Source organism: Myotis davidii, unplaced genomic scaffold, assembly GCF_000327345.1.
Source record: "Myotis davidii unplaced genomic scaffold, ASM32734v1 scaffold120, whole genome shotgun sequence".
Lineage (NCBI taxonomy): Eukaryota > Metazoa > Chordata > Mammalia > Chiroptera > Vespertilionidae > Myotis > Myotis davidii.
Window position 1 is genome coordinate 899,469 of NW_006294778.1, and position 22,841 is coordinate 922,309.

At 46.8% G+C, this 22,841-nt stretch overlaps 1 protein-coding gene across 1 annotated transcript in view; it reads left to right on the forward strand.

Annotated features, from left to right (window-relative positions):
• The first annotated feature begins 21,649 nt into the window (after positions 1-21,649).
• Positions 21,650-22,841, forward strand: part of SYN3 (synapsin III) — a 416,488-nt gene continuing 415,296 nt past the window's right edge. The window contains exon 1 of the mRNA XM_006769322.2: positions 21,650-21,766. The gene's annotated coding sequence lies outside the window, so the exon portion shown is untranslated. The remainder of the gene's footprint in view (positions 21,767-22,841) is intronic.

Here is a 22,841-nt window from a genome sequence, read left to right on the forward strand (position 1 = left end):
TGACTCATTTGAGCAGAATAGTAAGCCCCAGGAGAGAGTCCTGGAGCGGGCCTCCTGGCATCCGTGCAGAGGAGAGGGCACGTGCGGCCATGGAGCGGATGCTGCCTTAACCCGCAGCGGTGTGGGGATTGCATTTCACCGCTCTGCGGGGAGTCGTCAAGGCCGACCTTACAATCAGTGCGGCAGTAAAGAGATGGAAACTTGGACTCTGAGCTGCTCTGCTATTCCACTGCAGCCGGTGAAAAGGACACAGATAATGTTTCCACCGGTTGAAAATATAGACCCTTCACCTAATCATAAAACCGCCCTCGGCGGGATGAAACTAGACACTGCCTCTGACAACAATGGTGCTATCTCTGGAGAGAAGCCAACCTCTGTCAAATTCTGCGTCTGTCATTGACTACCTGTTTGGCCTGCCGTGTATGGCTTAGCCTCCCTGATGCTGGTTTCATCGCTGATCAAGTGGGATTGTGAACAATATGTGAAATAAATAATTTGTCGTTCCTGGCAAAGTTTCCGGCGCAGGGAAAGCATGTGAACAATTTCTGTTTCTCTGTCCCTTTGGACTGTTCGAGTGTCTTGACCGCTTTCCGAGGTTCCCAGCCTGAGGTTTGGGTGGACATGAGGGCTAGCAGCTGTAAAACTCCTTAATTACATGCAAAAAGTTGCATGAGTATCATCTTTTCTCGAGAGCATGTGCACAGTTTCCAGCAGATTCCCAAAGGGGTTTTTAACTGCAAAACAAGGTTGAAAAACCACTCGTCTATATCTTTCTTTTATGGTCTGGTCCCTGCCTCCCTCTCTACTTTCATTGTGTTCCAGTGTCTTCTTCATTGCAGTTCAGCTACTCAAACCCTCTCTCTGCTCCTCACACACCCAGGCTCATCCCTGTTTCAGAGGCTTTTGCTTGTAGCTGTTAGACCTTCACATGATAAGCTCAGCTCAAATGCCATTGTTTGAGGGGGCCCTTCCCTGAGTCCCGATCTAAAGATCCTCCTTGGTCGCTTCCTGTCATGTGTGTAATTAGTCTGTTCAGGCTGTTGGAGAAAGCTGCATAGACTGGGGACTAAACAACCAAAATTTATTTCTCACGGTTCTGGAGGTTGGGAAATCTGAGATCAAGGTGCCAGCTGACTCAGTTTCTGGTGCGAACCCCGTGGTTTGCTGGTGGCTGCCTTCTCCTGGTGGGGAAGAGTGATCTCATCCTATCTCTTCCTCTTCTTAGAAGCCACTACTCCCATCACGAAGGCCCCACCCTCATGTTATATACTTACTTCATCTGATGCTAATTATTTCCCAAAGGCTCCATCTCCAAATACCATCATCCTGTTGGGTAGGGCTTCCACACATGAATTTTAGGGGGGCACACTCAAGGCCAGAGCAATATTATTATTGTTTTATTGCCCTCAGAGGCTTTATTCTTACCTTGTTCATTGGTTCATTACCTTATTTAATTTACTCTCTACCCAAACCCGGGGGGAGACGGGGTGGAATGAACCTTCCATGAGCACAGAAACTTAGTCTTATTCACTATTGATTCACAACAGTTAGGATAATAATTGTCCTATTGTAGGTATGCCAATTACTGCAAGAATGGATGGATGGATGGATGGATGGATGGATGGATGAGTTCCTTCTACTGTATCCTTGTGAGGTATGAAAGAAAGCGTCCCCCCGTTTTTTTGTTGTTATTTTTGTGTGTGGGGGGGGCGGGGGAGGGGAGGTTCTGATAGCACACTGAAACTTGGACAGATTCAATGCCAGGAAAGGTTTATGCACAGTGATTAAGAGCAGTCTCTAGAACTGACTATCTGAGTTCAAATCCCAGCTTTGCCACCTACAAGCTATTGTAACATTGGGCAACTTACCCTCTCTGTTCTTCAGTTTCCTCATCGGCAAAGTGCTTTTCACAATAGTATACTGTGGCAGCCTCAGAGCTGTCCGCCAATATGCTGGTTCCCCTCCTTCAGGCACATAACAAGGCATCTCTTCCGTGCCCACGTGAGGTCAGGGATGGCCATGAAAGGTGAGCTGAGTGACCGAGTTATTTCCATGTGGAAGCCTTTATGAGTGAACATGTGATTTGTCCTCTCCTGTTCCCTGACATGAAATCTGAGACATTCCAGATGGGAGCTTCTCTCTGAGTCTGCCTCCTGGGGTAAGACAGCGTGGGACAGAATTCCTATGGACCTACAATGAACATAGAGCATGAGTGAGAAACACACCACTGAGACTTGATAGTTATTTGTTATCACCACATAACTTAGCTTAGCCTGACTAATACATATCCCAAATCACTGAGCTCTTGGGAGAATTAAATGAGCTGATGAAAGTATCATGTGTAGAACAGTGTCTGGCACATAGCAGGTACTATATAAGTGCTTGAAATTATTATTACTCAGTTAATGTCAAAGCTAGGATTGAAGTCCAGGTTTCCTGCCTATAATTATGATGTGATTTTTTTTACTGCATTTTGTTATTCCAAAATCTACAAAAGAACACCTGAGAGAGGAAGAAGGGAGAGGATACGCAGAGGTCTCACCTGCACAGGTGTGCTGCCTCTGATTCTAAGAAACCCAGCCCTGGGAGGGACGATGCTCCTGAAGACAGGCACCTAGCACATGAAAGGGCCGGTCACACTGGCCAATCATTTCATTGCTTAGGGAGAAGGGCTGTGGTCCATTTTCAGGGGTCTCTCCTGCTAGAAGCAAATTCCAGTAGTTAGCATAATTGAGAGAAGTTCATCAGAAGGCTGATGCACAGCTTCAGCAGGCCTGAAAATCTGCATATATTATTGCCTGCTGCCGGAACAGCCGAAGGCAGTTCCCCCAACCTGATAATCTTTTTATTGCTTACCAAATTTTACCTTTGATATGTATATCTGCTTTGCTAGAGGGCAAGATGTGTGTCTAAAAAGCCCTGTGTTCGGATTCGGAGAACTTAGCTTAGAACTAAGCTTCCGTCTGGCTCCCCAAAATGCCTTCCAAATTTATATTTCATGTCTAGTCTCTTTATTAATTTACTCGCAGCCCTTCTCTGGGTTCCTGAACCCTTCTAGATGCTGAGAAACACCCCGGCACTCTCCATCAGCAGAGTATCCCTGCCCATCTCTTCCTCTCCTCGCCTTGGGGCCCAGAATAAAATTGTGCCTTGTGGGAAATTGCCAAGCAGCACTACCTGGCTGGGCTCCTCTCGTCAAAATGGACAGTTCAAGGTTTGAAAGGAACATTAAGACCATTTCTTGCCAACCTGTTTGGTAAGGAAACTGGGTTTGGAAACTGTGTTAATGCCTTTGGAAAGCTGGGAGAGGCTGGAAAGAAAATGGCAGTGCATGGTCCAGTCTAGTCTGTTTTAACTCTAATCTAACGATGAGGGATTAATAAGCAACTCTAGGTTGTGGGTAATAAGAGTGACCACTGGCTACTGTGGAGTGCTTTTTTATAAACGTGCCGGGCCCTGCTCTGAGTGACTTGTGTATTTTAACCATTTCAATCCTCACCGCACGACCAGGGGTTACTAGTATCACCTTCCTCCTTCTACAGATGAGCAACAGAGGCACGAAGAAGCTAAGAAACTTGTCACTGGTTACCAGGTAGAGCCAGGATTCAAATTCGAACAGTCTGGCTCTAGAGTCTGTGCTTCTAATCTCTGAGCTGTACTGTCTCTCATCTATTTTACGCGTTGTATGGTTTCATACTCCCATGTCCCTGCCTGTGCTGTTTCCTCTGAATGTTTCAGACTTAGAGCTGTCGCATGGTGGAGTCTGCCCTGACCTCCCCTCTCACTCTCCCCTTTGAGGCAGTCGCTTCCCCTTCTGTGACCCTCTCTGCTTTTATTACAACTGTGACACTAAGCCAGAGGACCGTAGGAGTGGTGGCTACAACTTAATAATTTTAGCACCATGGGTGTCTGGCACAGTCCCTGGCACAAGATAAAGGTGAATTCAATGTAACTGAACTGATGTATAAGGGCTTGAACACCGTGTGTACATAGAGGACAGTAGAACATAGTGACAGAGAGTACAGGCTGTAGAGCAGTGGTTCTCAACTTTCCTAATGCTGCGACCCTTTAATACAGTTCCTCATGTTGTGGTGATCCCCAATTTCATTGTTACAAATTGAACATAATTAAAGCATAGTGATTAATCACAAAAACAATATGTAATTATATATGTGTTTTCTGATGGTCTTAGGCGACCCCTGTGAAAGGGTCGTTCGACTCCCAAAGGGGTCATGACCTACAGGTTGAGAACCGCTGCTCTAGAGTCAGACTGCCTGGCTTCAAATTCCAGTCAGCAATTTCCATAATAAACAGGTAGGACCATGGGTACCTTTGGTGCCTCAGTTTGTTCATCTATACAATGGGGTAATAATAGTAAATACCTCAGTGAGTCATTATATGGATTAAATGTGATGATGTAGCAAAGACCACAGGCTGGGTCCTGGCACATAATAAGTACTTAATACTGCATGAGCATCCTGGTCCATTTCACACTGAAGATGCATTGTAGCTATGCCCATCACTGACTGATAACAAAAGAACTCATACAAATATGGCTAAGTGATGAACAACTCGGCAGACTGGGAGGTATAAACCACCTCATCTGTAAAGCTGCTGTACTCTAGTAATTCAGTCCATGCCCAACAGCAATGACCATGTGCTTAGCATTTTTTCCATTCAGATGGATGGAGGTTGAGCAGTCAAAAATGAGGGAACAAAAAAATGACCCTGAGAAAGTTGATTACACCATTACCAGTTATTTTCTGGGACCATAATAATGTAGCTTTCATTGTTTCTTCAATAGGCCAGTCTCCTAGTGCAAATTAAGAGTAGCACATGCAATTCGGATATCTCTGAAAAGAAGCCCAGGTTTGAAAAGAAATGGAAGCAAAAACAATGGTGTTTAAGCACATCCATCCTGCTCGCACATGAACTAGAGTTTATTATGCTCCCTATACACGTAGGATACCTACTGAGAATGTTTAGTATTCGAGGTTAGAATACTGACCCAATAAACCTAAAATGGGTTATCCAAATTATCTTAGCATCTGGATTAGAGGTGCAAAAGAATAACATGTCCTGATCTCTGTGTCAATATCAACTGATTAAAATATACAGAGCATATGTTTAGTATCTATATGCTAATTGTGCTCCTGGGAAAAGGAATGGAAAAAATATCCCACCCCTCTCCATCCCCCCAAAGAAAAAGATAAAAGTGTTAGAAATCCATCTTGTTTTATGTGAGGCTGTTATGGCCCAATATTTGAAGGCAATTTTTTTTAACATTAAAATTCCCTTTGAGCCACCACCTTCTCATCAACAGAAAATGCCTCTTCCATATGCAGCCTCCCCCATGAACCACCAACATTGGGAATAAAAAATACTGAGAAGCAGCAATGTATTGTGATTAAGGCCCCGATTTTGGATCTAGATAGCCTAGGTCAGGGGTGGGCAAACTTTTTGACTCGAGGGCCACAATGGGTTCTTAAGCTGGACCGGAGGGCCGGAACAAAAGCATGGATGGAGTGTTTGTGTGAACTAATATAAATTCAAAGTAAACATCATTACATAAAAGGGTATGGTCTTTTTTTTTTTTTTAGTTTTATTCATTTCAAACGGGCCGGATTCGGCCCGCGGGCCGTAGTTTGCCCACGGCTGCTAGGTTCAAATCTTCATCCTAAAATTGCCCACAGCCCTGAGGCTGTTACTTAAGCTTTCTATGAGGTTCCTCTTCTTATAATGGAAATAATAATAGTACCTAGATCATGGTATTGTTGCAAGGAATTAGTCAATTAATGTCTCATATATAATAAGCTCTCAATAAATTTTCACCATTATTATGTGTCTCAAATATATTATTCATAAATATTCTTAACAGAAGAATTGGAGGGAAGTAATCTATATATATAAAAGCCTAAGCGACTGAACGACCGAATGAACGAACAACTGGTTGACCGGTTGTTATGATGCGTATTGACCAACCTCCCTCGGCCCCTACCCCTGGCCGGCCCCAATAAGCCTGATCAGGACTGGACAAGATGCCCTGACCTGCCCCAATCGCCAGCCAGGCCAAGGGATCCCACCCATGCACAAATTTGTGCACCAGGCCTCTAGTAGTAATAATAATCTACAGTACCTTCCATGTTGAAGGTTCAGTTTTGAGCATTTGGGGTATGTTAACTCTTTCGATCCTCATAATGACCATGATGGTAGTCCTATTGAGTAGAGGTGAAGTGATTTCTCTGGGGTTACACGCTAACGGGTAGCACACTGGGATGTGAACCCTGACAGTCTGATTCGAGAGCCCTCACTCTTGAGCACTAAATCTATATTTACTTAATTTAAGCACTGAGGTGGAATTTACACACTATTCGGTCAAAAAAAAAAATTCACTCAGAATCGATGCTGGGCCAGGTAACATCCCAGCTCTCAAGATTCATTACCACAAAGAGACGCCCAGGGTCTTTCCCTCACAAATGTGTAATGCCTTTAATAAATAGGTCTATAGGTGCATTGTTTCTTTTAAGCTTGTCCATGTTCATTTTACTCATGAGCCTATGGATAAATACTGCCTAGCGGTCTTTCTGAAGTCTAAACGTGTCGTTTTGCTTCTTTTACTTTTACCCCTGCGGCAGAAAGCGTCCACATTTGGAACCCTAATATCTTGTACAATTCAGCACCAGGGACAGCAGACAAATTCTCTTGCCGCTAGGAACGCATCTTAAGTTTCCCTTTCAGGATTCATGACGATCTGTTACTTCAGAACACACACACACACACACACACACACACACACACACACACACACACACTATTCAAAAATATCTTAGGAAGAATCCTAGAAATAACCCAATACAAGTCCCTGGCACAGAGAGGAAAATTAGCATCTACAAAGCCACACAGCTGAAGCCAAGAACTAATTAAGTTCCTAGAACGAGTCTAATTATAGTGCCAAGCAGAAGGATGTATGTACGTTCCGAAATGCTGCCGTGTGTGGTGACTATTCCTTAACTAGGAATCCAGGAAGAAGCCCGGCACTGTGATTCGAGCTCCAGCGAAGTCCTCATGTAGCCCATCAGGAAGATTTATGTCCTGCTACTATTATTTACTACTTCCTATTTCTTGTCTGTTTCCGAATGCACTAGAAGTCATGGGTGAACAGAAGTCTCAGGGTGTGTGAGAGCAGAAACAGCTCCAGGTTGCTACAGACCCTGCCTTAGACACTGAACTTCTTTGACCTCCTTGAGTGCATTAGAATTCTTTCCTGCCTTTCGATGCTTATTGGGTTTGACGCTGCCTAATTCTGACATCCCCAAGGAAGGTGACTCACTGGCAGTGAGCTTGTTATCAAGCTGTAAGCTCATATCTGGTCGGGATGACATCATCTTGTCTGGGAGATGCATTCCAGGTGGAGTCTCCCCAGAGCTCATGAAAGGAAAACTTTCCATTTGCCATGCTTCTCTAATCTCATTCAATTAAAGCAGCTCTGGGAGGCTGCCAGGGGAAGGAAGGGGTTCTGTGAAGCAATATAGAATTATAGATTTAATCACTACAAGGTTAGATTTATTACAATGGTGCCCAGCTCATCGAGGAAGTCCCTGTTGATATAAATAGGGGTCGCCACCAATCTTTCTCCTCCACGCGTCTTTCAACGGTTATTAAAACCCCACCACCCACCAGCTATGTAATCATGGAAACTTACCCAAGTTCTCTGGGCCTCGGTCACCTCTTCAGTATAATGAGGACTGTTTTACTTATGGCTCCTCGCTGGGGCATTGTGAGGAATAATGAGGTAATATCCCACCACATGGTGTAGAATAGCGGCAGGGAGAGGCAGAGGAAGTGGGCACAGGTGACTGACTCATCTAAGGGAGCTGAGATGCATTTCTTGAGAGAAAAAATGAAGAAAATCGCCCTAAGGATTGGCATAGGATTTTCCTTGTCACTGCCAATGAATTTTTTTCAACGATCCAAATTTCCTTTTTTAAAAAGCCATGAGATTGGGAGTGAGAAGTGACCTCAAATTCCATCTCTATCACATATGAGTCACTATTTCTCCCTCCTTCCTGAACTTACACTTCATCAGGCTACAAAAATATAATTCCTTCGCTAGAATATGGCTCTCACAATATTTTGGTAAAAAATCTAACTAGAGCCTGGCCAGTGTGGCTCCGTAGTTAAGAATTCACCCATGAACCAAGAGGCCACTGGTTCAATTCCTGGTCAGGGCACATCCCTTGCTTGCTAGCTCAATCCCCAGTAGAGGGTGTGCAGGAGGCAGCCAATCGATGTTTCTCTCTTATCAATATTTCCATATTTCTATCCTTCTCCCTTCCTCTATCTCTAAAATCAATGAAAACACATAAAAATTATTTTAAAAGAAAAGCATCCAACTAGCTACTTGGATTAAAATGTGCAAAAGCAGTGTACACAGTGGTTAACATGCAGAATCAGGCAGTGGTTTGGGTTGAAATTTTGATTCCACCATTACAACCGAGTGACTGTGGGCAAGTTTATTAATCACTGTGAACCTGGATTTACTCATCAGTGAAATGGGAATAATATCAATAATTATCTCATGAAGATGCTGTCATAATTAAAAAGATGAATAGGTGTAAAGCCCTTAGGATGGTATCTGGCACATAATAAGGACTCGATAAGTGTCAGATATGTAGAGAACATGCCAGACCAGACATAAAGTGGTCCAGGCCCTTGGGGTAGGTACCCCCTTTCCTAACTTCCCAGACAGAATACTAAAGACAGAGGACCCTTTCACATTTGTAGATCTGCTCATTGTGAAACCATGTCTTAAGGCTGTCCTTAAGGATGATGGATCATATTGTGATTGATCGTGACCAGGGGAAAATCCCATCAAAAATATTTTACTGTGCATTACAATGATGCATAAGCAGAGTAATCCTATAGACAGGAAGGAGAAATGAAAGGGGGTCTGGTGAAGGAGCAGGAGGCTATAAAGAAGAAGAGTGAGGCCAGGCTAGTGTGGCTAAGTGGTTGATGCTGACCTTTGAACCAGGAGGTCAAGGTTCAATTCCTGATCAGGGCACATGTTGAGGTTTGGGGCTCGATCTCTGGAAGGGGGCATGCAGGAGGCAGCCAATCAGTGATTCTCTCTCATCATTGATGTTTTGATCTCTCTCTCCCTTTCCCTTCGTCTTTGAAATCAATCTATAATAATAAAAGCATACTATGCTAATTAGACCAGACATCCTTCTGGATGAAGCTGGGGCTGCAAGGGAAGCCTGGGTCCTGGGTGCCTGCCGGTGGCTGGGGGGAAACCCAGGTTCCAGGTGCCAGAGGGAAGCCGGTGCCAGCAGCCAGGGGAAGGAAGGCCTACTCTTGCACGAATTTCATGCATCGGGCCTCTAATATATATCTCAAGAGTGAGGAAGAAGCCATGAAAGAAAGCTATGTGCTGTCTCCTAATCTTTACAATTGCTAGCCTAGACCTCTGCTGATTGAGCCAGCTCACCCTCCTTTCCTGTTGACATCAGTCCAGAGCATAGAAGCACAGTATGAATCACCAGAATGAGCAGATAATGGACCTGGAAGAGCTTAAGATAAGAAGGGGAGGGAGATGACTCAGGAAGGAAGCTTCTAGTTGGGAGAGACAGGAGGTCTGAATGCCCTAATGTCGCCGTGGGAGGATTAGAAAGATGCCATCACAGTGGCTGCCTACAGGACTCTGACCCATGGTCCAGGTGGTGGCCCCAAATGCACATGTGGATGAGATTTGTTAGTATGCATATGTTCCCAGCCTCCATATGCTCCACCGCACACACATTAAAACAATTTTTTAAAACATGTTCAGTAATTAGTAGAGTTTCAGCCTGCTACTTGAGTTTATTAGGGTTTTATGATACATATTCAGAAGAATATGAAGAATGTGAATGGAAAGAGAGGCCAGGAGATCCAAAGAAAAGGGAAGAAGAAATAAAAATAACAGCTGAAAGTGTTGGGTGTTACCATCTGAAGGATTTCATGAGGGTGAGCTCAGGAGCATAAATGGGGTGAGAAGAATGGAGGGAAGGATGAAAGGGGATTTTAAAAAGTTGCTCAAAGTTATATAATGGACTCCTTTTAGTGGTCTTCAAGAGATCCAGGAACAGTTTAAAATTCCTTTTGATTGCTAGATGGACTTTTCAAAATATGACTTTATTAAGAGACGGATCCAGGGTCCAGTCATGAGGGCTGTTTATGTAATGCTGAACTTGAGGACCTCGGCCCCACTCACTAAAGTCATGGACTGGGCTGCACAAACCCCTTTGTTCTACTAAAGAATTGTTGGTGAAGGCAAATGAGAAAATGTCAGCGCCGTTTATCTAAACTTTGGGAACACAGTTTTGAGGGAGTAAGACACACTCTTAGTCTTTTCTTGAGCTGAAATAGGAGGCCTTCCCTCCTGTCCGTGTTTCCTGTGGGGAAGAAGCCAGGCACAAGATGACCTGTTTAAGTTGGAGGACAGTTGACAGGAGGTTCGCATCGTCGGGGAAATTATCAGCTCTAACGACAGGAAATGTATATCCCTGGAGATGGCAGCAGGAAATTGGTTTTCTCCCTTGCCCAGAAATGTCTGTGCTGAGAAGTCACAGGGGGGTGCAGCTGGAATGGGGGGCAGCCCTGGGACTTCGTGTTTGACAGCCAGGACTGGGAACAGCCTTTGCTGACATCAACAGTGTGCAAGAATTAATGAGAGAGGACCTTGGGGCTATGGACAGTGGCCTGGGGTGGGTGACGCTGGGGAGTTAGAAGTGGGACAGTCAGAGTTGGCTTAATGAGAGGACGAGATTGTGCCGGGCTGGGAAGTGTTCCACCTCCCGCTGTACATCAGGCCAGACCCTACCAGGCCAGACCCCGCATGAGTCTCCAGGAATGCGCATTCCCGTACCTCACCTGTGGAGACCCTGATTCAGGAGAGCTCAGGTGAGGCCTGGGCATGGCTTTTTCATAAGCTTCTCCGTGATTTTGGTGAAGCGGATCCACAAACCAGAATGTAAAAGATACCACTTGAGTCAATCATGGCTACGCCCTCTCTGACCAGCCAGCTAAGAAAATGATTCTACTGGCCACAAACTATGGAAGAACATTTTTTAATGTGTTCATTTCCACAGTAAACTCTCTCCAGGATAAAATGAAGAAAAATCTCCCAGCCTCTCTTAAATCTTCTCCTCCCCCTCCCTCTCCTCCTTCTCTTCCTTCTCCTCCCCCTTCTTCTTTGAATTTCACATCAAACAAGATACGGAACTTGGATGTATACCTCGCCCACATTCAAACAAGGTGTCTTCAAGCAGATCTTGACAGACATTCCTGTGGACCCAGGAAAGCAGTGGGACAGCCATGGCCGTGCGAGAGTCCTGAGGGTTGAGGGCGGGGATGTAGAGAGGAGGGGAACCAGAAGCACACATCTCCCTCAGTGTCAAGTTGACACCGTTTCCATTAGGTCTGGGCTATACTGCACCTGCAGGGCGCCAAGCTCCTCCATTCAGGGGATCCAAGCAGGATCAGGGAAGGCAGGGTGGTGGCCCAGGGGCAGTGAGTCCAGGAACTTAAAAGTCCCAAGTGGCAGGAGTCAGGAACAGCCTGTGTAAGAAGTTTGGGCCCTGATCTCTACTGTCCAATCAGGAAGCCATGGTCTAGGATAGCCGTGGGCAAACTACGGCCGGTTTGAAATGAATAAAACTATTGAAAAAAAAGACCGTACCCTTTTATGTAATGATGTTTACTTTGAATTTATATTAGTTCACACAAACACTCCATCCATGCTTTTGTTCTGGCCCTCCGGTCCAGTTTAAGAACCCATTGTGGCCCTCGAGTCAAAAAGTTTGCCCACCCCTGGCCTAGGATCAGCAGCACAATGCTTTTTATATATCTGGACATTAGAAGAAGCTAAGGAACGATTTCCTTACAGATTTTCAGGCCTTGCTCATTTCTGATCCTTGCCACCTTATGTCTTTATGCTAACCATCCTGTCAGCCCATAAACATGCAGAAAGTGCCCACTATGTGCTTGCTAGTCTGCTAACTGCATGAGGTCAGGGATGGCACCTGTCTTGTTCATCCTCAGTGTCTAGTACAGTGATGGTGAACTTATGACACATGTGTCAGAGGTGACATGCAAACTCATTTTTTTTTATTGATTTTTCTTTGTTAAATGGCATTTAAATATATAAAATAAATATCTAAAATATAAGTCTTTGTTTTACTATGGTTGGAAATATCAAAAAATTTCTATATGTGACACGGCACCAGAGTTAAGTTAGGGTTTTTCAAAATGCTGACACGCCCAACTCAAAAGGTTAGCCATCACTGGCCTAGTATAATCCCCACTCATTCAAAAACAATGGAGTGAGTGCTTACTATCCACCAGGCTGAGCTAGGCACTGGGACACAGTGATTAAGGAAGACATTTCCTACACTGAGTCCAATGGGAGAGACAGTCCAGGGGTCAATGAATCGCAGCAACATGACAAGTGCTTGAACAACAGGTGCAAAATTTCTTACCTTTAGAACCCACCTCACACGGGAGCCAGGGAGATTATCCTGAAACACCAACCCAGACACTGTATCGCTGAAGGCCGTCAATAGTTCTCTTGGGGCTCCTCTTCCTAAAGTGAGGTCTGTAGTCTCCATGTGCTCAATAAATACTTGTTGATGTGTAATAATAGCTAAAATTTATAAAGCACTTATTAAGTGCCCAAAACTATTCTACTCACTTTATGTATATTCCTAGAGACCCAGTGCACGGAATTCGTGCACGGGTAGTGTCCCTAGCAGCTGGTTCTGTTTTTTATACTCATTTTATGCCGGGGTCCAGCCCTGGCGGTCCAGGGGCTCCCAGTGGTGTGGACAGAGTTGGCAAAGGATGATTTACACCGAGACAGATTCTCCGTGGATCTTCCCTGTGCCTGGCTGAGGCCACAGAGAGAGATGTAGAGGCAAGTTGAGGCTTTATTTTATAGTCAGAGGTAAACAGGTAGTGGTTACCATAGTTACACTGTTGTGAGTTTTACTTGTTTATACTGTTCTTGTGAGTTTCACTTGTTTTTGTTCTTATTCTTGCTGCACTTCCCTCAGCCCATTAGCTTCCCAGATAAGATCTAGGGAGCATTATAAGGTCAAGCCTAATTACTTTTAAGAGGACTATGTCCTCTAAGCTGGGACTTGTTTGTGACTTTGCCAACAGGTCAGTCCCAGGCTTAACCCTATAGCTGCTCCCCACAATTTTACAAATGAGCAAACCAAATCCTAGAACTTGTAAGTAACGTCACACTGGTCATGTAGTGAGTGCAAGACAGAGCCAAGACCTTAACCCAGGCAGCCTGGTTCCGGAGGCCCAGCTCAAGCCAACGTCCCCCGTGTTGTTAGCAAGGACGAGCAACATCGATAGAACAGTGCTCTGTGCTAAGCCTAACAACACAATCAGCTGTTTCTTTCATCCTCATCCTTACCATCATTTTATTTGAGAGAAATCTCGGCACAGAAAGGTTAAGAACCTGCCTGACCTTTGCTCCCTGTCTGGCTGTGAGGGCCTGTGCCTTTAACAACCATGCTATGCTGCCTCGATTCCGGAAGTGTGATAAATGATTGTTAGATAAGAGAATGGGGAATGGTGTCTACATGTTTTCTGCACCTCCCCCATCACCAAGCAGAGAGCCTGATGCATAGAGGGTGCCCCACACATGAGTTCTGCAGAAATGATGGCAATGGGGTACAAGTGATAGGATATCAGCCCGGGGATCAGATCTGACTTGTATTCCGGGCTCTGCCTCAGAGCTGCTGTGTGACCTTGGAGGCTTCACTCCCGCCCAACCAGCCCCCCACCCCATGTAACCATCCAAAAACGGGAGGTTTTTGATTCCCTGACTTCCCACCACTCTCATGCTGATTCCAGCAGCCATGGTCCTGCGTGGGCCCAGAAAGCCCTCTTTCCATCTTGGAGGCCAACTAGGTAACACTCCTCCTCTGAGTGACCTGATTGGTTTGTTCGCCTCTTGATGCAGGTGCTGTTTTGGTTGCCTGGCAACACAGTGATGGAGACTGCCAGGTCCCAGAGGAGCAATAAGTGAGTGAGCAAATATTCATAAGGGATCAGTGGCCACAGCCCGAGCAGCACGTCTCCGAATTCCTAATTCCTCCTGTCCTGAATGTGCTTTTCCCATCACGCTGATAGAGCGGACTAATGAGGGATGTTTGGAGCAGGCGGAAGAATTTCCATTCTGGTGATGGCAAAAATTCTTATGCACAGTCTCACCTGGCATAAGGAGGTGACCCTATCGCAAAAATCACAAGCACAGGTGTGTGCTTTCGTATTGCTAATAAAATATCTCCTTCTGCTCCCTTCTGTGTAAAAAAACCCCCAAACTACTGTGTCCTCTGTTCCACCTGCCTTTAAATGTACATCTCAGGTTTTGAGTTACAAGACAGGTCCTATAAATCGGCCCACCTGACCCCGATGATCACCCTACACAGCAGGCAGAACTGGACTCAGCAGATAGAGACACCTTGAGAAAGGTGAAGAGCGTGCTTCTGAAATAATGTAGATTGGGATTCAATTCCTGGCTCTGCCACTTATAAAGTGTACAACTTGAGTAGGTTTTTTAGCTTCTCTGAGCCTCAGTTTTTCTATCTGTAAAATATTAATAGCTATCACAAAGAGTCATTGAAAGAAAAAAAATAATGGTGGTTAAATACTCAGCCCAGAGGCTGGGGCCTTTGTGCACAGTTGTTGTCATTACTATTATTATTGCTTAGGGTCATACATGCCACCGGAGGAATAAATCAGGATTTGAATCCAAGTCTCTAGGAATGTCAAGGCACGTTTTTGCCATTACTTCATTCCCCCTTTGAAAGTAAAACGTGTAACATTCGATGATACTGATGATTTTCAAGGCAGTACTTTACATGTTTCTAAGAACTCTATATGTTCTCATATATTTCGGCCTCACCACAACCTCAGAAAGAAGGTATTATTATCCTCATTTTGTAAATAAGGAAGCCAAAGCAAAGGCTTGCTCAGAGGCATATGACTAGCAAATAGCAGAGCAGGATTCAAACAGACTAACTCCAGCTTCCATGTTTTTAACCGATACAGATTATCCCTCTCCATGTAGCCCAGGGGGAACAATCCATTTCAGACTTGCCTGGCTATTCCTCTGGCGATTGAGCTTGGCTGAAATGATGGGGAAATACCCAGAGGCCCACCTAAGCAGAGTCCTAGTTAGGTGGGGTTTGGGGTGAAAGGAAAATGAATGGAAGCTGTAGCTTCTTTGTTGTGTCTCTGTGCTGTGAAACTCAAAGTCCTGCAGGTGGAGAGCAAGGAAGATCGGAATCGGAGAGAGAGTAGCTCTTGGTGTTCCAGTCCCATGCTGATTCAAAGCCACGGTGTTTGCCAGGCACTTTCGGATCGAAGCGTCCCAGCAGGTCTGCAAAGCTCGTTGCATTACCCTGCTTTGCGGGTGAAGAACCCAAAGCTGGGACGAGGGAGGAGGCTGACCAAGGGCCACACAGCCATGGACCTGGGACTCGAACTCCAGTTCAGCGGTTCTCAGCCTTGGCTAAACAGTGGTGTCACCTGACAAAATATATGCCTATGGATCCCCAGGCCTCATGCCCTGTCAACTGATACGGTCTGGGCATCCAAGTGTTGGTGCATGTTCGCCTTTAGAGGTGATTCTCTGGTGCAGCCAGGGTTGAGAACCGCGGCCTAGATTCCCACGGGAGCTGGTCTTTCTGCCTCACTGCAGCGGCTTCCCCGTGAGCTGTGCGGGCAGATGCATGAGAACATGACTTTGAAAGTGACTTGAACAGCTAAAACCTTCAAGCGCCCTTACCTACAAAGGGACACCCACTGACACCTGTCTGTCCTTAAGGGGGACTCCAAGGACTCGGAAACTTCTTTTTCTGGTTGCCATGGCAATCTTGCAATGTCAGCAAAAATAATCTGCGCTACAAACAGATAAGCACGAAACCACTCAAAATCTGGAGCTCTGAATCCATCTCCCCTCCAGACCACGCCAGGTCACCTCTGACCTTCACTTAGGAATTCTAGAAAACAACCACAGATGTTAGCACAGTTAACCACTCCCCTCATTTCACTAGGGCTCAGAGATGAAATGAATTGCTTCCTGCCGTGGAGTAGATTACCATGGTCAGATTTTCTTTCATTCTATGCTCCACCTCTCCCTCTTCCTAAATGGTTTTTTTTTTTTATCCCAAAGAGGACATAGAAAAAAATTGAAAAATTCTTCCACTTTTACCTTTATATTTTTTTCACTTAATTTTTAAAAAATAAAAATTGCACATATGTATGGTGCACAGCGTGATTATTTGATGTACTTAGAGAAACCCGGATGGACTCAGAGCCCTTTTATTCCATCTGATAACACTTAGCTTTTAGCCCCTCACAGGCATCCTTGCATTTGTACCCCCTGGATCAATCGACAGACATAGCAACTCATCTTCAGGCAGACTTCAGGCACCGTGATAGCAAGAGAGGGGGGGAATATGAAAAGATCTTTCCTACGACCTTAAAAATTTTGCCGTGGATGGACCACAGAATCGAATCTGCCCTTGTTGGCAAGTACGAAAACTCCTGACTTAGGATCCCAGGGTGAGGTTTGCCACCCACTAGCTGTGTTACATGACACCCAGCTGAGTGTTAAAAGCTCGCATGGCATTTGTGGTCAGACAGAACTGACAGCTGTGTGAGTTCTCACCTCAACTGCGTAGTATGTAGATGAATTGTGTGAGCCTCAGTTTCATCACCTATAAAATGGGGATATCTCCTTAACAGAGTTGGCATACGGGTATGTAAAGCATTTAGCACAGCGCCTGCTCCTCAAAAAGTGCTCAACGAGTCACAGCTATTATCAGCGTAACCTATAAACCATGGATACTATGGAATCTGCCTACCTCACAGGAGTGAGCTGAAATGAGGGGATTCATGGGAAAGGACTTTGCAAACGACCAAATTTACATACAAGAGGGCTTATTTCTACGGTTGTGTTGTTATTGTTAGAGCTTGCTCACTCTCTTTAGATGCGTTGTGAATAGCACACCTGGGCTCTTCTTGTCAAAAATGAGTATCATTTTTATTCTGCAGCACAACTGCTGTGTGGAATTGGATTTCTTACCGAGTGGCGAGAGCGTGCATGCACTGTGTGTGCATCTGTATGAATGCAAATTCCTGCTTTGAATTGTTCCCAGGGAAACGGTCCTATGATGCAACATGTTCTTTCCTCCCTGGGTCCATCGAAATTATTGGTTAAAAGCAAGAGAAATAGCCTTGGCCAGTGTGGCTTTGTGGTTGAGCATCAGCCTATAAACCAGGCGTTCAAGGTTGGATTCCCAGTCAGGGCACATACCTGGGTTCAAGAAGGCACAGGCCAGGCCGAGGGACCGCACCGGTGCATGATCGGGGCCCGGGAGGGAAGTGGGAGGTTGGCCAGCCAGGGAGGGACAGTGGGAGGGCTCCAGGGTGTGTTTGGCCCATCTCGCTCAGTCCCAATTGGCTGGACCCCAGCAGCAAGCTAACCTACCAGTCAGAGTGTCTACCTCCCTGGTGGTCAGTGCATGTCATAGCGTGCGGTTGAGCGTCCTTAGCATATCATTAGCATATTATGCTTTGATTGGTTGAATGAATGACTGGACACTTAGCATATTAGGCTTTTCTTATAAGCAAGAGAAATAACTTGGGCTGCTAACACAAGAAAGGAATTTAGTAGAGGTGGGAGATTCACAAAATAACATTGGATGGGGACAGGGATAGCATGAAGGACCAGGCTTGAGAAACTGACAGAGACCTAGGGGGTTCTGGAGGTTGGCTCACAAGATTCATGATCAAGCAGCAACCACTGGTCCAGCCTCTTCAGCTTGCTGCTGCTGTGGCCACCCTCAGTCTGACCAACCTCATGGGCAACCTCTCTCTCTCTGTCCATCCTTGTCACTTTCTGGAGAGACTAAGTCCCAAGAGTGAGCATCTAATTGGCCCAACTTAGGTGACATCCCTGCCTCCAGGACTTTGGGGACTAGGAGGTAAATTGTGGAAAGATCTGACCCTGGGAATTGCCAGGTCTCCAACAATGAAATCTCCCCCACCCATCCCCCGCCAAGAAATGTGGAGGAATACATGCAAACACATTTCTTGGAGCCACCTTTTGTCCAGCTCTCACTTTACCGATGAAGAAGGCTGAACGGTTGTTCAGTGAGTACACGGCAGGTCTCCTGGCTCCCAACCCCACGCTCACTCCTACACAAAACCCAGAGACTTGTAAAATCATAAGCTGCTTCTCAGCTTAAACAATATCTCAGGTGGGGAGGAAGGGGACGGACTCTATGGAGGGTGACGATGTGTTCTCAGGGTTATTCTCATTACATAAGCTCGGCACATAAGAATAAATAATGCTAGAATGCAGCTGACCTCCCATGTACATGACAGAGAATCTCATTACTGCAAACCCCTTGGTGATATATGTGGAGAACTAGCTACCATACATTGCATTTTCAATAGAAAACCGTTAAGCACGCCCGCATCTAATTGCCTTTTTATTCTCATTCATAGTGCAATTAAAACGCCATCATTTGCCTGGTTTCTTATCCAAACTTCTATTTCACTCTGATGCTTTCCTTACTAGCAAGGCTTTTTGAATTGCAGACCCAGATAAGAACACCCTTTCCATTTTTCCCCAAGCAAACTCCCTGTGCATATTTGGAAACCAACAGTTAAAAAAAAAACAACAAAACACTATTGTTATAACTCCAAATGTTAGAATTAGGAGGCATGTTGGAGAAGCTCAGGTAGGGAAACTGAGGCTTAGAAAGGCTATACTAGGTGAGTAGAGGCAAATGCCTTGAATGGCTAGGTTGGGTTTCCAAGCTGAGATTTCCTGGATCCTTTTATGTCCCACCATTGTCACCATCTGTGACTGAACAGAAACTGCAAGGACTTTCTTAAAGGGACCTGAAGCACTGTCTAACCCAGAGGTGGAAAGTAACAGCCAACAGAGCCAATCCTGCCCATATATGGATTGGATTCTGCCCAACAGTCTTGACCCATACATTCTCTTTTAAAAATATTTTAAATTAATTGCCAACATTTAAAAATCTAGAGGCTTAACATATTCTGATTTTCTGGCTCTTTAATAAAAAATGAGATTCTCTGGGAACTCAGGGTCCATATTCCAATGCGGCAAAATTCAATTGTTGCTGAGTCCATTGCCCCCTTAGGCAGGTGTGCACACCTGGGGGCTGGGGGTAAGAGCCCCACCCCACCCTTTCTGCCACACCCTGCCAACCTCAACTGATTCATTATTGCCTGTCCCAGAGTTTTCCATCCCTGAGCTAGAGTTATTCCCTCTTAGTTACTGAACTTGGGTTCATTGCCTCTTAGTGACTGAGGTCACTTGGAAAGGTCAGACAGTAAGTGATGTTGGAAGAGATCTTTCCAAGGGCTCAGCCCTTGCCTCTCCTCCTTCTCCCACTACACGCTTTCTCCAGCCGGTCTTGTACAATCCCAGGTACAATCCCAGGTCAGGGCATTCCCCAATGCGTATCCCTGGCCGCAGACTCTCCCCTGAGCTCTGTGTACCCAGCCACCCACTGTCGGAGGAGGTCACCTAGAGGGCGGGCCAGTAGTTGACCTGAGAGCTGAACTTGGGCAATTGAAAGCTCCTCCCCTCGCCTTGGGATGTATATCGCACCCACTGTTCCCATAGATGGGCAGTTTCAAAGGCGAGACCTCCAGAGAGGAATGTGTTGAGACCATCTGGACTGAAACCATTTAACCGAGGCCTTGACATAAACTGCTAAGATTCTAGCACGCAGGTGTGGAGGCCTCCTGTCTTCGGCTGCCCAAGACGAGCCTCATATATACTAGTAATTCCCTGCTTATTAAACCTGCCACCTACCAACCTGGAGTGGTATGCCTCTCTCCTCCATCTCTCCTTGCGCTGTGGATGGGGCCAGTTTTGACACCCCCACCCCCAGGTTGCAAACCAACACCTAGATAGAGCAAGTTGCTTAGACTTTCAGTGTCTTCATTTCCCCATCTGTAATATGGGGATAGTGAGAGTATATTTTCATCATAAGGTTATTAGGAGAATTCTGTAGAGACAAACCAATCTGTTGTTGTAGGATGTTGAATAGGGCTCTCAAATGTCTACAACAGAACCTTTCATTTCCCTCTGCCTCCAACCTGTTCCTCTCTGGTCTTCCCCATGTTGGTCATAGCGCCATTATCCCATGGGTGGCTCAAGCTAAACACCTAGGAATCTCTCTTCATTCATGCCCTCAATCCAATCCATCATCAAGCTTTCCATGATGCTCTCAAAATCTATTTCAATTGGCCCACTTTCCCCATCCCTGTTGCCAGCACCTTAGCCTAGGTCACCATCATCTCTGGACTTCTGGAATGGCCTCCTGCTATGGATTGAGGGATGCTTCCCCAATATGCGCATGTGTGATGGTATTTGGTGAGCGGGCTTTTGGTAGTAATTAGGTTTAGATGAGGTCAGGAGGGTGTGTACCTTCGAAGAGGAGATATCAGAGAGCTTGCTCTCTTTCTCTCTCTGCCAGGTGAGGACACAGGGAAAAGCACTAGCAATCTGCAGGCCAGAAAGAGGGTCCTCACCAGAAACTGGCCATGCTGGCACCTTGATCTTACAATCGCAACCGCCAGAACTGTGAAAAAATACACAGCTATTGTTTAAGCCACCCAGTCCGTGGATTTGTTATGGCGGCCTGAGCAGATAAGACAGATTCACACTGGCCTCCCTGCTTCCATTCTTTCTCTCCCAATCCAGTCTGATACAACAGCCAAAGGGGTCTTTTACCACCATCCTCGACCTCTTCTAACCCTTCAGTGGCTTATTTGTGTCCTTACAACAGAACTGGAGTTCCTCACGTTGGCCCACAGGGTCGTAGGAGATTTCCCTCCAGTTGCCGCTCTGGCCTAGCTCATTTCCCCTTGGTCACCACACTCATCCATCCCCTTCTCTAGTTCCAGCCTCAGGACCACCTGCATTTAATTTACTGCACTTGTCAGCCATGGGATCGCATTTATCCGTCTACTAGACCGTCCTAGTGCAAAGGGACCTTGGAGACCATCCTATTTATAGCATCCCTGGCCGCCTTTCTTTTTTATAATCACCCCCCACCCCCCACACACACACCATAATGCTCCTAACAAGCTGACAGTATTCTCTTTGCGTATTTGCATATCGCCTGCCCTACCCCCACCCCATGCAAACTCCTTGAGGGCGATAGGTAGACTTTGTCGTGTTCCCTGTTGCATCCCTGGGGCTTAGTGCCCAGCACACTGTCTGAGACATTTGCGACGGTGGCTCATAGTTTTCTCAGAGGCGCCTCCTGAGGTCCAGGGAGGCCGGGCGACTTGCTCCAAGCCGGCTTCCAAGGACACTGCGCTCATCGCACTCCCCGGGGGCGCCTAAATGCCCTTGGGATGGAGAATTACTCCCTCACCCGGCTGCCCGAGCCAGGGGAAACTGAGGCTAGAAGCGACTTCCCCTGCGCGGAGAGGGGAGGAGCCCGGGTGCGGAGAGGCAGGGCTATCGGGGGGCGGGGCCTGGATGCCGGGGCCAATGGGGCTACGCGGCGCGGGGGGCCGGCCCGCCGCGGGGAGACGCTCCCGCGCCGAGGGGTGCGGAGGCTGAGCGCAGGCACCTGGAGAGGACCCGCAGGCGGGGGCAGCGGCCAGGACACCCGCGGGCTCCGCGCTCCAGGCAGCTCCCCGGGTAAGCAGAGCGCTGCAGCGAAGTAGACTTTGGAGGGTGTCTGGCAGCGGGGAGTCCCCCAACCCCCACCCCCGAGCCGGGACTACTGGCGGCGTCCGCGGGCGCTCCGGCTCTGAGCCCGCGGGATGCGGACGCGCGGCTGGGCCCGGAGCGAGGCGAGAGCCGCCGCGCCACGCTTCCTCCCCGGCTGCTGCTGCCCGGTCCGGCCCTAGGATCGACGGGTCCATGTGCGGGGAATGCAGAGCCAGAGCGGCTCTGCGTAGCGGCTCCTCGCATGATCTGCACCCCGCGCCAGGGCCCGGCGAAGAGCTTGCCGGGAGTCGGGGACCGCAGCGACCGGTCCCTCTGCTCCGCGTAGGTCTTTAGAACCTTCTGGGCTGTTGCCCTGGGGTTCGGGGTCAGATTTGCCATGCTATTTCCTGTTCCTAGTCATCCTGGGGCGCAGGAAAATCCTCTCAAAGCGCTTGCTTCCCTGCCAAGCGCCCCGTGTATTTATTGAGCATTTATTGGGCTCCTATTGTGGGCCAGACACTGTGCTAAGTAAGCCCTGGCGGCGCGAAGAAGGGCTTTGGAGGAGCTCGTGGGGCCAAGAAGGACGAGAGGAGGAGCAGGTATAAGCGCACTGGAATACAGGGAACTGAGGTGTAGAGGAGGACCGTGAGCAAGCCAGGAAGGCTTCACGGAGGAGGTGACTATTGCGTGGGCACTAGAGGAACAGGAGGATTTTCCTGGCTGAAAGCTGTGTGTTGGGCGTGGATGGGATGGCAGGGAGTCCAGATAGATTTTCTTGTGCAAAGAGAAAGAAAGTGGAAAGCTCAGTACCCAGATAATACTGCGTCAGACAACTAAGTAAGATGGGGGCCTATTTGGGGTAGGAAATTAGCTGTCAACACCACAGGGGGCAAAAGCATTCACGGACCTTAAAAAGTGGGCTTAGACTATGTAGAATTTTGTTCTGGAATGAGGGAGGGCAGTGGGAAAATTGTGCAGTGACCCAGTCCCTGTGGCAGCTCTGGAAAATCGATGGAGACTGGAGCAGGAGAAAGCTGGTTAGTTGTAGCTACTCTTGGGGATG